At 38.0% G+C, this 13,418-nt stretch overlaps 1 long non-coding RNA gene across 10 annotated transcripts in view; it reads right to left on the bottom strand.

The window, feature by feature from the left end:
* Positions 1–8,811: 8,811 nt before the first annotated feature.
* Positions 8,812–13,418, bottom strand: part of LOC110967283 (uncharacterized) — a 340,473-nt gene continuing 335,866 nt past the window's right edge. For 9 of the 10 annotated variants that reach the window (XR_007938876.1, XR_007938881.1, XR_007938882.1 and 6 more), the window contains one exon: positions 12,628–12,825. This is a non-coding gene — a long non-coding RNA (uncharacterized LOC110967283). Of the gene's footprint in view, positions 8,928–12,627; positions 12,826–13,418 lie in introns of those variants that run through there. The other variant, XR_007938883.1, reaches the window with a different exon arrangement.

Raw genomic sequence — 13,418 nt, 5'->3', positions numbered from 1 at the left:
CTTGATACACTCATTATTTCAAGGTGGCAACAGTATCATGGTTGTTAGTCAAAACTTTACTTCTTCAGGAAATAAAATGGACTCAACATGCTTTTATTATGAGGGAGGAACAGGAAGTGTACCTCATCTGTAATTCCACTTACTTCACGTTGTCGCTGTCGCTAGCTAGTTAGCAAGTCCTGATTAGTGATTTAATTTCAGTATGATCAAGACAAACAGTCACGTAGTAAAACATTACACCTCCAACTAAGATGTAATTACAGCTCTGCCTCTTACAGATAATTTATTTGAAAAGCTACTTATTTTACAGCTTAAATCAGTTGGTGCCAGTGGAGAACCTTGTTAGCTCTACTGCTAGCTCCGCTAACCCTGCTGGATACAACGTGATACAGTGCAGCCCGGTCTCACGGGGATTCGTGAAACTGTCACGTCAGTTTTTGTTTCGGTTTCGTGCGCACCAACACGATGTCGTCATGTTTTTCGTGCCGCTCACCACGAGCGAAACCCGCTGTGGTAATCACATCTGAAAGTGGTTTATACCGGCGGATTCATGACGATCTAAGCTGTCCATCGGCGTTTGCGGCCGCCGCTTCGGCCGCCGGACATTCTTTAAATTCCTATGCAAATTCGGCGGATTCATGACGATTTAAGCTGTCCGTGGGCGTTTGCGGCGGCCGCCAGACATCCAGCCGCAGCCGCGGCCGCGCCGGCGGCCGCAAACGCCGATGGACAGCTTAAATCGTCATGAATCCGCCGGTATAAACCACTTTCAGATGTGATCCGGCCGCTGTTGCAGCCGGATGTCCGGCGGCGGCAATGGACTGACGTGACAGTTTCACGAATCCCCGTGAGACCGTGTTGTACAGTGATAGGTTCATGATTTCCCACGAATAATATAAATTTACATAATTAATTTTAATATTAAGGGTAAGACCCTACAATATTATTAATTACACAAACTTTCGTAAAAAAAACTGAAGCCTGTAAAACATTTGTCATGTAAATGTTTCTGACTATTAAAATAATATGATTAAAAAATAAAACATTCTATAAAAAACAAATACACTCGACAAAGCGGAGAGGTCGGAGGTAAGAAAACATATTTTTACAAGTCACCTTTAGTAGCAACATATCATTTACAATCACAGATACACAACTTTTATTACTTTTAAATTAAAACCCGTAAAATGATATCCCATTGTACAGAAACAGAAGACCGTCAGAAAATTAACTTAATCAGAAATTCATCACCAACTATACTCTGCAAACTATATAAACGCGATCCAAGCTGTTGTGTTCAAACTGTCTCATCTCTATCTGAGCGACACAAACTCTCAACTCATAAACCCACATTTTGAGCTGAGCCTGAGGGGTTTATGAAGCAGTCATCGGGCACCGAGGAATATGACGTCATCATTCTAGTCCCTCCTCTAAATAAAGCCGCTCCATGGGAACGCACCCTCCATTACGTCACAGGCTTCGAAGCGTAGACGTCCGGTAGTCTCTGGCTGCTGTCAGGTTTGCTTTTGGAGTAAAACACGGTAGGAAGATACATCCTTCTAACCTGTAGCGTTGTTTTGTTGTACGTTAAGTCAGAGACTTATGAAGAGTTGTGTTGTGTCGTGTTTGAGCACTTTTGGTGGTCCGGACGCGTTAGCTAGCTAAGCTGCTGAATTAGCTGTCAGGCTAATTAACACAGGTGTTCAACGGCTAATTTAGCTGGCTAGATCATTACTGCTGAACACCTGTGTTAGTGAGCTTGTCAGGTTGTATCTCGCTGCTGTGTATTTTAGCTTTTACTTTAAGGTTAACTGAAACCCGTTCAGCTGCACTGAAGTTTATTATCTACTGGTTTGAATTGCACGAGAGGCGAGGATGCTAAGAAAACAGAAAAAAAAAAACATCACAGCAACTTGGATTAAAAATGGCAATGTATGGATTAGAGAACAAGAAGAGTCACAGGCTATGATGATAAGAGACCTCAAGGAGCGAGAAAAATTCAGAAGAGGAAAATGAAACACTGTTGATTGAAAGTATTTGATATAGGCTTAACGGTAATGGATTGAAGAGTGGATACAGAAAATATGCTTGAGCATGGATGTTTACACAAACTTAGATGCAGATTTAGACAGTAAAATATACGAGGTAGATGAGGGTACATACATAAATGGTCCAATTTCTGTTAACGACAAATGTGAATATTACACGGAGGAGCAATTTAATAATAAAGTAATGATGAATGGAGCACTGTCTCTCATCCATTTCAACACCAGAAGTTTAAAATGTAACTTGGCAAAAATAAAAGAATACTTAAAGCAATTTAGAAAGACTTTTAGTATAATTGCAGTGTCAGAAACATGGTTGAATGATGGGGAAATGGAGGAATATCAGATAGATGGTTATGAGTTGTATTATGTAAATAGAAGGATAAAAAAAGGTGGAGATGTAGCTTGTCGATCCTCAGGGCCAGTAACCCCCTAATTAACCTGTTCAGCTGTCAGGGAATCACTGGACCAGCTCTCCATCCTACGGGTCCGGTTCTACTGCCCCCTGAGATTTACTCAGGGATGCTGCAGAACTGTTAAGCTGGTAGACGAGGAAAATTCTCCTAGCTGTCTCACTGCCTACGTCCAGACGCCTATCCCTGCTTCCTCTGATAATTAATTTAACCGAGTAGCCACTTCGGTATAGTTAAATTTCACCACCAGACACGCCCGTTAACGGCAGCTTTTCCTCTCACAGATCTGGCACTTGGTAAATTGCTAGGTTTATTTAGAGATTATGGACATGTAGACAACCTTTAGGATATGTTTATACTGGGCGAACCTAGCCCCTATGATTAGGTAACCTTTCAGAACCTTGCTATTATCATGCACACTGTAATCTGACTTACTACATCAAGAGCTAGATGTATAAGTATTTATTCAGGGATAATACAGAATAGAAATAGAAATTAAAAAATAGCACTTGCAATTTGTTGTCTTTAATTGCAGAATAATGCTTTATTAATATATTTTTAGCAGGGCAAAAGCATAGCCAATAAATCATCAGACAAATAATCAAACATTAGATAATATTCAACACACTCAGCCTAATCCTCAACTGGTCTTATGCTTTCTTAAAAAGGGGAGTGCGGGTTATCCAATGTAACTGTAATTTGGAGGGAGTAGAGCAGCCCGGTGTGGCCACACCCGGCCGCTCACCTGAGCCCACCAAGGAACCCAGGGGGAAGCTGGAGAGAGCGTTAGTCCAAATTCCAGGTCTGCCTGTAATCCAGTTTTGGGGTTTTGGGCCAGGAAAAAAAACTTTGTCCATCCATTCAGGTGTTATTCCTCTGGAAATAACAGAATCCAGTGATACTCCATCAGTCAATTGTCAAGTCCCGAACACAATCCTGTATTCCTTAACAATGTAGAAGATGCAGTTCCTTTAGTCCATTATTCCATCAGAACAGTCCTTCCTTCTGCAGACCAAGTTATTCCACTCATCCAGAGTTACGTGGTTATCATTCCCTGTGCTCAGACTGTCTGGATTGCACCCAGGCAGATACCCGCAACAATCTCCCCCGAACTCTTCCAATAGGTACAATTTATACATCACAGCTCTCTTAATTTTGCATACGTGTTGACAACATACCTCAACCCACGCAAACAAATTACAGCCACGTCCACCCCCCTCCGCAAATGTGCACTTCCTCATTCCTCACCCAGTGACCTCTGCTTGCCCCAGACATGTTCTTGTCCCTTTCTTCACCCCTCTCTTCTGGTTACAGGAACTTGAGGAAAGTGAATGTCAGCAGCTTTTAAAGTTGCTGACATATGCACCACACATTTCAGCACGGTGCACACAGACTTACAACACTCCCCTACCCTATATACAGAGCTAATGACCCCATGACCCTCTAAGGGCATAATCTAACACTAACCTATCTTAGCTCTTTCGAATTACTCACTAGTATAGCAATTCATTATCTACCCAGGGTGATCAAACAGTGATCCACCTCTTGAAAGCATTTTCATCTATCTAATAGCAGCAAAACCCTGTTTAACCTTCTGTCCTGTCTTGTTAACCAAAGGCCCTCACAGCTCCCTGTGAGGTGCTGCCCTCAAGTGGTTACCCCGTAGAACACAGTTACTCCTTTCTTTGCTGAACTCCATCAGACCAGTAATTCATTAGTCAACCTCAAACAACATAAAAACAATGATATATGTATATATTCAAAGAATTACAGAAGATAAAAAAAGACATTCCTCTAAAATAATCAAACCACCACTTTTTATAGTGAGACATGCTTCTGATTTTACACTGTTTCAAAATTTAAGAAAAAATAAAAAGACATCCTTCCAATATAATCAAACCATCATTCTTCTGAATAAGGCACTCTTTTGATTTCTACACTGTTTCAACATTAAAAATGTAAAAATATAAAAGTGTAAGCATTTGATTAATTCACACACATTCATTTGGTTATAGCGTACTGCATTTTAAATCACAGGTTAATATATCATACCGCGCTCTCTCATTCTGCTGCCGCTCCTTCATAATTCCATCCTTATGGCTGACCAGGGATCCCATATCCATGACCAGGAATATTGACAAGCTTTGTATATCACCTCTAGTTTGAAATGTAATGTCATTGGTAATATGACAACTGATGTTGATGGTATTATGGAAATGATCACAGTGGAAATTATTTATGAAAAATCTAGAAATGTTATCAGGTGTGTTTCAAGACTGTTTTTATGTAGAGACGTAAACATTGATCTGGAAAAATCTAGTTCAATGAACTCAAGTGATTTAATAAATTCAATGTATAGCCTGAATCTGTTTCCTATGATATGCAAACCAACAAGAATAACATTGAAAATTGCTACTGTTATTAATAATATCTTCACAAATGCAGTTGTTGGAAAAGTTGTGAGTGGGATTTTGTTAACTGATGTAAGTGATCATTTACCAGTTTTTACAGTTTATAAAAATTATCAATATAATACAAAGGAAATCACCTCAGAAAAATTAATAAGGAACAGATCTAAAGAAGCCTTGGAGGCACTGAAAGATGATCTTAAAAAACAGAAATGGGATGGAGTGTATGTTCATGATGTAAATATAGCTTATGATTCTTTCATGATGATACTGACAGATTTGTATGAAAAACACTGTGGACTCAGGAGTATTACCAAGAAAAATGCTATTGACAAACCATGGATGACTAAAGGACTGCGAAATGCCTGCAAGAAGAAAAATTATTTATATAGATGTTTTTTTTAAAATTAAGGTCAAATAAAGTATAAGAAATATAAAAATAAATTAGTATGGATAATAAGAAGACATAAAAAGGACTACTATGGTGACTTACTAAATAAAAAAAGAAACAATATGAAAGCTACTTGGGGAATAATTCGTAGTTTAATAAAGAATGACATAGTAAAATCAGTTATCCAAATTATTTTGTGAAAAATAATTATGATATTGATGATAAAACTGAAATAGCAAATAAGTTTAATGATTTCTTTGTAAATGTCGGCCCGAGACTTGCAGCAAACATACCTACTATAAAAGACAATGCCGATAAAAACATAATTATGGATAATGTGGATAGTATTTTTCTTGGTAAGGTAGGAAAAGACGAAATACTGAATCTTGTAAAAACTTGTGCAGGTAAAGGATCCACTGATTGTGTCGGAATAGATATGATATTAGTAAAAAGTATAATTGAACCGGTTATTGAACCATTTACATACATTGGCAATTTGTCATTTTCAACAGGGGTATTTCCTGAGAATATAAAAATAGCCAAAGTAGTTCCACTTTATAAAAATGGAGATAAACATGTTTTCTCCAACTACAGACCGGTATCCTTACTCCCACAATTTTCAAAAATACTAGAGAAATTGTTTGTAATCAGGTTAGACAAATTCATAGACAGATACAATATTTTGAGCAATAGTCAGTATGGATTTAGAACCAATCACTCCACATCATTGGCACTTATGGAATTAACTGAAGAAATATCCACCGCAATAGATAAGAAACAATTTTTTGTAAGTGTTTTTGTTGATCTCAAAAAGGCTTTTGATACCATTGATCACACCATACTTCTTAAAAAAACTGAGCAAATACGGTATTAGAGGGGTGGCACATAAATGGATTTCAAGTTACTTAGACAGTAGAAAGCAGTTTGTGCAGATATATAATTCTAAATCCAAATTGCATTATATTACGTGTGGAGTACCTCAGGGATCGATCCTTGGGCCAAAACTCTTTACTTTGTCCATTAATAATTGTGTGTATGTATCCAAATTGCTCAAATGTATTCTGTTTGCAGACGATACATTATTTTATTGTGGGGAAGACTTAGCACAGGTGTTAAATGTGGTTAAACAAGAATTTAAAAGAATAAAAACATGGTGTGATGTAAATAAATTATCATTGAAACTTGAATAAACAAACTTTATGATATTTAGTAACAGAGAGAGACTGGTGCTTCAATTACTATAAATGGTATTGAAATCAATAGAGTAAGGTAAAGCAAGTTTCTGGGTGTTATTTTGGATGAGAATTTGTGTTGGAAATCACATATCCAGTATACAAAGGCAAAAATATTGAAAACAATAGCTATGTTACACAATGTAATGGATTCACTGGATAACAAAGCATTGTACATGTTATATAACACCATGATTGTTCCACATCTGACCTACTGCATTGAAGTATGGGGAAATGCCTGCAAAACATATACTCAAGTCACTTTTCATATTGCAGAAACGAGCCATAAGAATAATCAGCAGAAAATGACATGGAGATCATATTAATCCATTATTCCTTCAATTAAAATTGCTGAAATTCCAAGAATTAGTAGATTATAGTATTCTGTAAATTATGCTGAAAGCTCACACAAATGCGTTGCCAGTTAACATCCAGAATAGATTTGGAAAAAGAGAAAGCAAGTATAACTTAAAAGGAACAGAGATCTTTAAAAAAACCAAAGTTTAGGACTAAAATGATGGAATGTTGTGTGTCTGTAAAAGGAATCAGTTTATGGAACAATCTGAAGAAAGAAATCAAAGAATCCAAGTCAAGCACCACATTTATAAGATTAATTAAAGCCAGTATGTTAAAGAAATATAATGAAATATATTAGTGACATTTGATTTTCATTTTTTGTTGTTGTTATGAAAAGCACTAATTTAATTGTAATTGGAGAACTAAATGGTGTGTCACTGTCTGTGTAGGCCAGCAGCTATTTTATTTTATTGTCTTATAGGTATGTGTGATTGTATATGTGTGTGTAGGTGTGCATGTATATGTATATGTGTATTTGTATGTATGTGTATATATATATATATATATATATGTGTGTGTGTATATATTTTCATGTTTCTTTGTTGTTGTTTTTAAGTTCACTTTTTTTGTAATTGATTTCTGGGGATGAAGGGGCAGACATAAGACTTGTCTTGTTTCTGCTCCGTTTCATTCGTGTTTGGTGACTTGTATTTACATGAAACATTTTTTTTTTAAATTTTACAAATGAATGAAATCAAACAAATTAAACCGTGCTTAACTTAACATTGCGGAACATTACCTCTCTGAAGCTCCATAGTTAGTTTCATCACACCCTTTCTCTCTTCCACTGCTCAAGTTCAATCCAGTATATAAAGTGAATAAACTTAAAACCAGCCATTGTATTTATTTATTATTTCATGCATTTATAGTAAAACATGAGGTGAAACATCCTACTTTAGGATCTAGAACTGCACAAGCCATTCATTTTCAGTCACCTGACGAGTTAAAACCCCAACAGACTGGACTGCCCATCCGAGGTAAAATATATGTGCACATGAGAACAACAAACTTATGTGGTGTGAAATGCAAAGGAAAAGAGGTGGTTTTCTAGAGTTTTACAAAAGTCTAGTATGTGTGCAGAGCAGAAGAGATTTACTTTATTACATGTAGTCGTTTTTTAAAGGAGAGCATTTGTTTATCCACCTGAATGAAGACCCGATCTTTCCCTTCAAAGGATAGTTAATAATTACTACAGCTTCCATAGTGGTCCCATCAGAGAAAATCATATCCATGTACAGATTTTTATTAATTCCAGGGCTGGTTCAGTAAAGGTTATAATAACTACATCAGATAATTCTTTGTCGTAGTTTGAATTTTGCAGACGGAGAGATGGTTGTGAAGTTTTACAGTTCGTGCTACTTTTATAAAATGACGACAGTTGATAGTTGTATTTGTTTGATTTCTGTCTTTTCTCCTGTCATCCAGATGTTCAGAGGGAGCTGATGCCACATCTGGTCCAGCTGATGGAAGGTCTTGAAGTTCTGTGACTGAAGATGGTCGTCAGACTGGATTTAAGGTTCAGTCTCACATCTCTTTATTTAATGGAGCTGCTTTGCACTTTTTACACTGTTTATTTAACAAAAGTCCCATGTAGTTTTTATGAGGAATGTGATGTTTTCATTTCTCTCTGAATAACTGCAGTCTAATGGAACAGTAACATCTGTCCTGATATTGATCATGTAGTATTAAGTATCATGATTTTTAATCAATCCTTTCAAGTCTACTTTTCCTTTACACTGATTTTTTTTTAAGCACATGTATGAGTATTTTGGATTGAATATACCATTAACCTGAAAATTTTAGTTTGTCTTTTTTATTACCTGAGATCAACAGTCTGTGTGACAAATGTCTGTTTTTTCATGATGATGACAAAATTTGAGATGAAGAATCAACCTAGAAGCAGCTGGATGCAGATTCAAGTGCACTGAAATGTTCTTCATTCATCACAGAGAAGAAGCTCTGCGGCCTGAGGTTAAGTTTCACCAACATGTTCAAAGCGACTGCAGACAGATTTAGTGACATATTTGGTGTGACTATTTCACTGCAGCTGCTTCTTCAACAGCATCAGACATGAATCTGCACTGGAAGACAAGGAGAGTAAAATAAATGTCTGGGTTGGTCTTTAAACTGAGTCCTGCTGTTTTTAATACAAAAATACAGAAAAAACTACTGTTACTGTCCAGCATAATTTTTTTTAATGATTGCTTTTTGCATTCAGATAAGTTGGATATAATGAAGTGTAAACTAAGGTACAAATCAAGGCGGGAGTCCATGATTTGAGTGCTTTCAAACGTATAAGAATGACCAGGAGGAGGCAGCAGATTTTATTGTGGACAGAAAATCCAGGAGGAGTTCTGAGAATGAATGTATGTTTTAACACTTGTTTCCAGTCCCACTATGACTTCTCTTTATTTACATGTTACGCTATGATTTTGTTTTTTTATAGCCATATGTGTTACATGAAGTTGAATTCTGGCAGTCACAGGATTTGAACCTGGACCCTCTGGGTTCCCAGCCGTTTCTCCATCTACCTGAGCTACCAGAGCTGTTCACTTCCAATGGTAAGTAGTGAACCATCTTTTATCAAACTTATAGTTTGTACAGCATGTTGCTCAAAAAATGTCATAATATAGTCTTTGGTCCCGAAAAGTCATAGTCTAGCATGTCCCTTAATAAATGCCATATGTTAGTAATCAACTTTAATGTTAATAAAAGTTAATTTAAATTAGTAGTATTAAAGGTAATTCAAAATCAAGTACATTAATTGCATTATGTACTACTTTCTAAACTAAGTAGCTTGAATTTTCTGAACCAGCAACCAAAGTGAATGTCAAAACCGCAACCAGGGAACACTGCAATTGCGAAGGGGCTTGTGGCGCACTGGGTTGGATGCGCACCTCCCAGCCGGCGGGATGCGTGTGGTTCGATTCCAGCTGTACCCGGGTCCTGGAGCCGAAGGGGGGGAGGGTTTGTTCCTCCCCCCTGGGGTTTCTGAGAGGCGTCACAGGGGGGTTATGTGACTGGACATGGTGACCGACTGGAATTTTGATAGTGAATGTAAAACACACTCCAGGCCTGAAGGGGCAACATCAGCAAAGGAGTGGAACTAAAGAACAACAACCAGTGCTTCCACAGGGACACAATTTACCTGGGCACCGTCTCATCCAGCATGCTTTGAAATGTTTGGTGATCAGTTCAGTCAGTCTTTGATCGTGGTCATCATAAGACACAGCTGCTGTTTGGACCGTGAGGACGCAACTGGTAAGAAGACTTTTAAATCAAAATCAACAATAAAAGAATGACCCTTTGTGACTCTCATGGCTAAACAGGCTTTTTACAAGTTTGAACAAAGCTGTGTTGAAACACACAGAACTTGACAGGCTCCATTCACTTGGTGGGACCTGAGAGACATCCAAATCTTCAAGCCTATCCGGGCAGATCGCGGTAACCTAACGGTGACAACAAGCGATCTGTTAACCTGCGTAGGCGGTAAGTATGCGGCCCTCCTGGGTTCCGACTCTAGGAACAGCACGCAGGAAGCGGTGGTCCGGGGCATCAGGACCTTAAACGTCGCCCAGTTTTCTATGAGGCTTAGCCTCGCTCACTCAACAGCCCATTGTGCACCACACATGCTGAATTTCAAACATCTCAAACTCAAAAAAACACCAGTATTTGTACCAATAGGAATAGTATTTTTTTAACAATGTGTGAGAATAAATATGTACACAGATACAAAGAAGTAATTTAAATGCTTGCTGGAAAAGCATATAATCAATCAAACTTTATTTATATAGCACTTTTCATACAGAGTTGCAACACAAAGTGCTTCACAGATTAAAAACAATCCCACTCCACCCGCTAACCCGTCTTCCCCAAACCCAAAGATATAACAAAAAAAACACAGTCACACTATAGGTTTGGTCCAGGCCTTGTGCTCTACTGGTATGGTTTCATAGGAGAGCTGGACTGCCAGAGAGACAGGGGAATCCTACTCAAAGACTGTTTTCCTACAGACATCATCACCCTGTGCAATGCCACCCAGCAGCACTGAGGGACAAAGAGTGTGAAAATATCACAAGAGGAGCAATAAAAATACGGAAAAAGAAAGTAAAGTTTGGTAGTGAATATCTGATGGAACCTGCCCCCTGGTTGCAGTTTTGACATTCACTTTGGTTGCTGGTTCAGAAAATTCAAGCTGTCTTTAGTTCCACTCCTTTGCTGATGTTGCCCCTTCAGGCCTGGAGTGTGTTTTACATCCACCAGTTGGTGTGTATTTTCACTATCAAACTATAGCACTATAATGTGTCCATTCCAAGTAAATACTTGTAAAAATAATACATTGTGTGACTAAAATGTTAATCTGTTTTACTCTATTATTTAGGCTAAAATGATAAAGGGCTCGAACTGTGCAAAATGTAACGTTTGTGTGTCCAGCATACACAACTGCTATTCCAGTAGTGTTAAAATGACTTTTAAAACAAATCATCAATGAAATAATGTTTAAAAACAGCTCTTTCTGTGTCTGTCTTACCCAATGACACCAAGCGCGCTCACAGCATGGGGTTTACAAATGATGGGTTTTTTTTTTTTTTCTTTTTCTGCTGTTGGTTCAGGGGGGAGATATCTGATGAAACCTGCCCCCTCTTCCTCCTCACCCGGCTGTACATTACACACACGAGTTAGCCGACAGTCCTCCCCTCACCAATTAACACCTACTTTATTATAACGTTGACTTCTCCCTAATGTTCTTTCATGTGTTTATGCACGATTACCTTGACGGATGCCTATTCTACGATTAGACATAATTGGCATATCAATATGCAAAACCTAAATGGATTAACCTTCTTTAAAACTAATGAGTGCTTAGATGCCCAGCTGGGGAATGGACCAGAATTAGCATTTGTCATCTTTTTGGGGTGATGTGAGAATAAATAATTGAAGAGCGGCTGGTATTGTCTTTCCAGGGGCCACTTAAGCTTAAAGTGACTGCACTGTAAAATAATAAAAAAGGAGGGAATAAGCAGATTTACTGTCTTAATGATGACTGTGAGCTCACTGGTTTCACGTATTCTGAGTAGAAAATCCAAATAGAGTGAAGTCGAAAAATGGCTTTAACATGTACTGAATTTTTGATATTGTGAGTTTAAGCCTTTGCATCCTGACTACAATTGGCTTTTCTCTGAATCTCCACTTCCTTTAGCCTACGCTTTACTTCCAATGAGAGTCTGTCTCTAAACTAGAAACCTTAATATAAAGTTCCACATCAACAACAAGCTTCTATATGAAGCTCTGTGTCCACTAGGAGCATCTATACTAACGTTTACTCTTAGTATAAACCTCTTTTTAAAGCTGTACTTGTAGCAGGAGCTTTTTTTTTAAAGCTCTACTTCTATTTGGAACCTCATTGTAAAGCTCTTTATCCAAAAGAAGCCTTTTTGTAAAATTCTCCTTCTAGTAGAAGCTTCTCTTTAAAGCTCTTACTCCACTAGAAGCCTTCTATGAAGATCTACTTCCAGAGAACCTTTTAAAGAACAGTTGATTTCTGCTTGTGTTTGTTCACAGATGAAGAGCAGAACCAGCAGCCCGATATCTTCACGATGCCTTAGTGAAAGAGAAACGGGAACATTCAGAAAACGTAACGACGTCTGATCTGCCCTGGTAGGAAGACGACAGGAGTTTTTATTCCAAACATTTACTGGACTGAATTAAATATTAAAGTCACTCCTTTCTAATCTGCTGTATGTTCAAACCTGAGGCCTTAAAAAGAAAAGAGATTGAAGGAACATTTGATGAATTTTATTTCCTAAAACATCCAGAACTGGAGCTCATATCTTTGGGAGCTGTAAACTTTCTGCTCCTTCAAAGTTCACAATGAATTCATTTCTGAAACATTGTCAATGCTGGAGAGTGTCTGATGCTGAAGTAGTGACCGTTTCTTCTCTCTGCACATCTGCACTGACTTGACAGTGTCATTGCATCCTATTGAAGAAAATGAGGAAGAACTATCAGACAGCATGCATTCAAGGTGAGCTCTGAACATCTGATCTGCAACATGAGCCTCATGTCAGTTGATGGAGGTCCAAGAGTGTCACCAAACCCTAATCTGATAGGACAGCCTCCTATTCTATCCTGGCAGGAAGAACTCCAACAGCAACTGAATGTTCCTGTGGTTCCCTCAAGGCTACAGGAGGAGTGCTATGAGGACGAGCCGGTCCACCTGACATCTGACCAAGTAACACTGGTAAGAACTGACCACACACACACAAAAAAATCTGATAACAGATTGTTAAATAATGAAAACATCAGTGCTACTTTAATCGGTCTTGTTACGGGCTTAGCTTAGCCCTTGTTTGGTAACGCTGCCTCTCGTGCTCCTCTGCTTTACCTTGTCCAATTTTGTATGCAAATATGCTGCTTGGAGACTCGTGTGTGTGAATATACTACGAAATACTCAATAAAACACTTAGGACAAATACTTGGAAATAGACGACAGAATACTCAATAAAACACTTAGGACAAATACTACGAAATATTCAGGAAAACACACTCAATAAAACACTTAGGACAAATAC

The sequence above is a fragment of the Acanthochromis polyacanthus genome, chromosome 22, assembly GCF_021347895.1.
Source record: "Acanthochromis polyacanthus isolate Apoly-LR-REF ecotype Palm Island chromosome 22, KAUST_Apoly_ChrSc, whole genome shotgun sequence".
NCBI classification, from domain to species: domain Eukaryota; kingdom Metazoa; phylum Chordata; class Actinopteri; family Pomacentridae; genus Acanthochromis; species Acanthochromis polyacanthus.
Note: the sequence above shows the minus strand (reverse complement) of the source record. Positions and strands in the feature narration are given on the sequence as shown.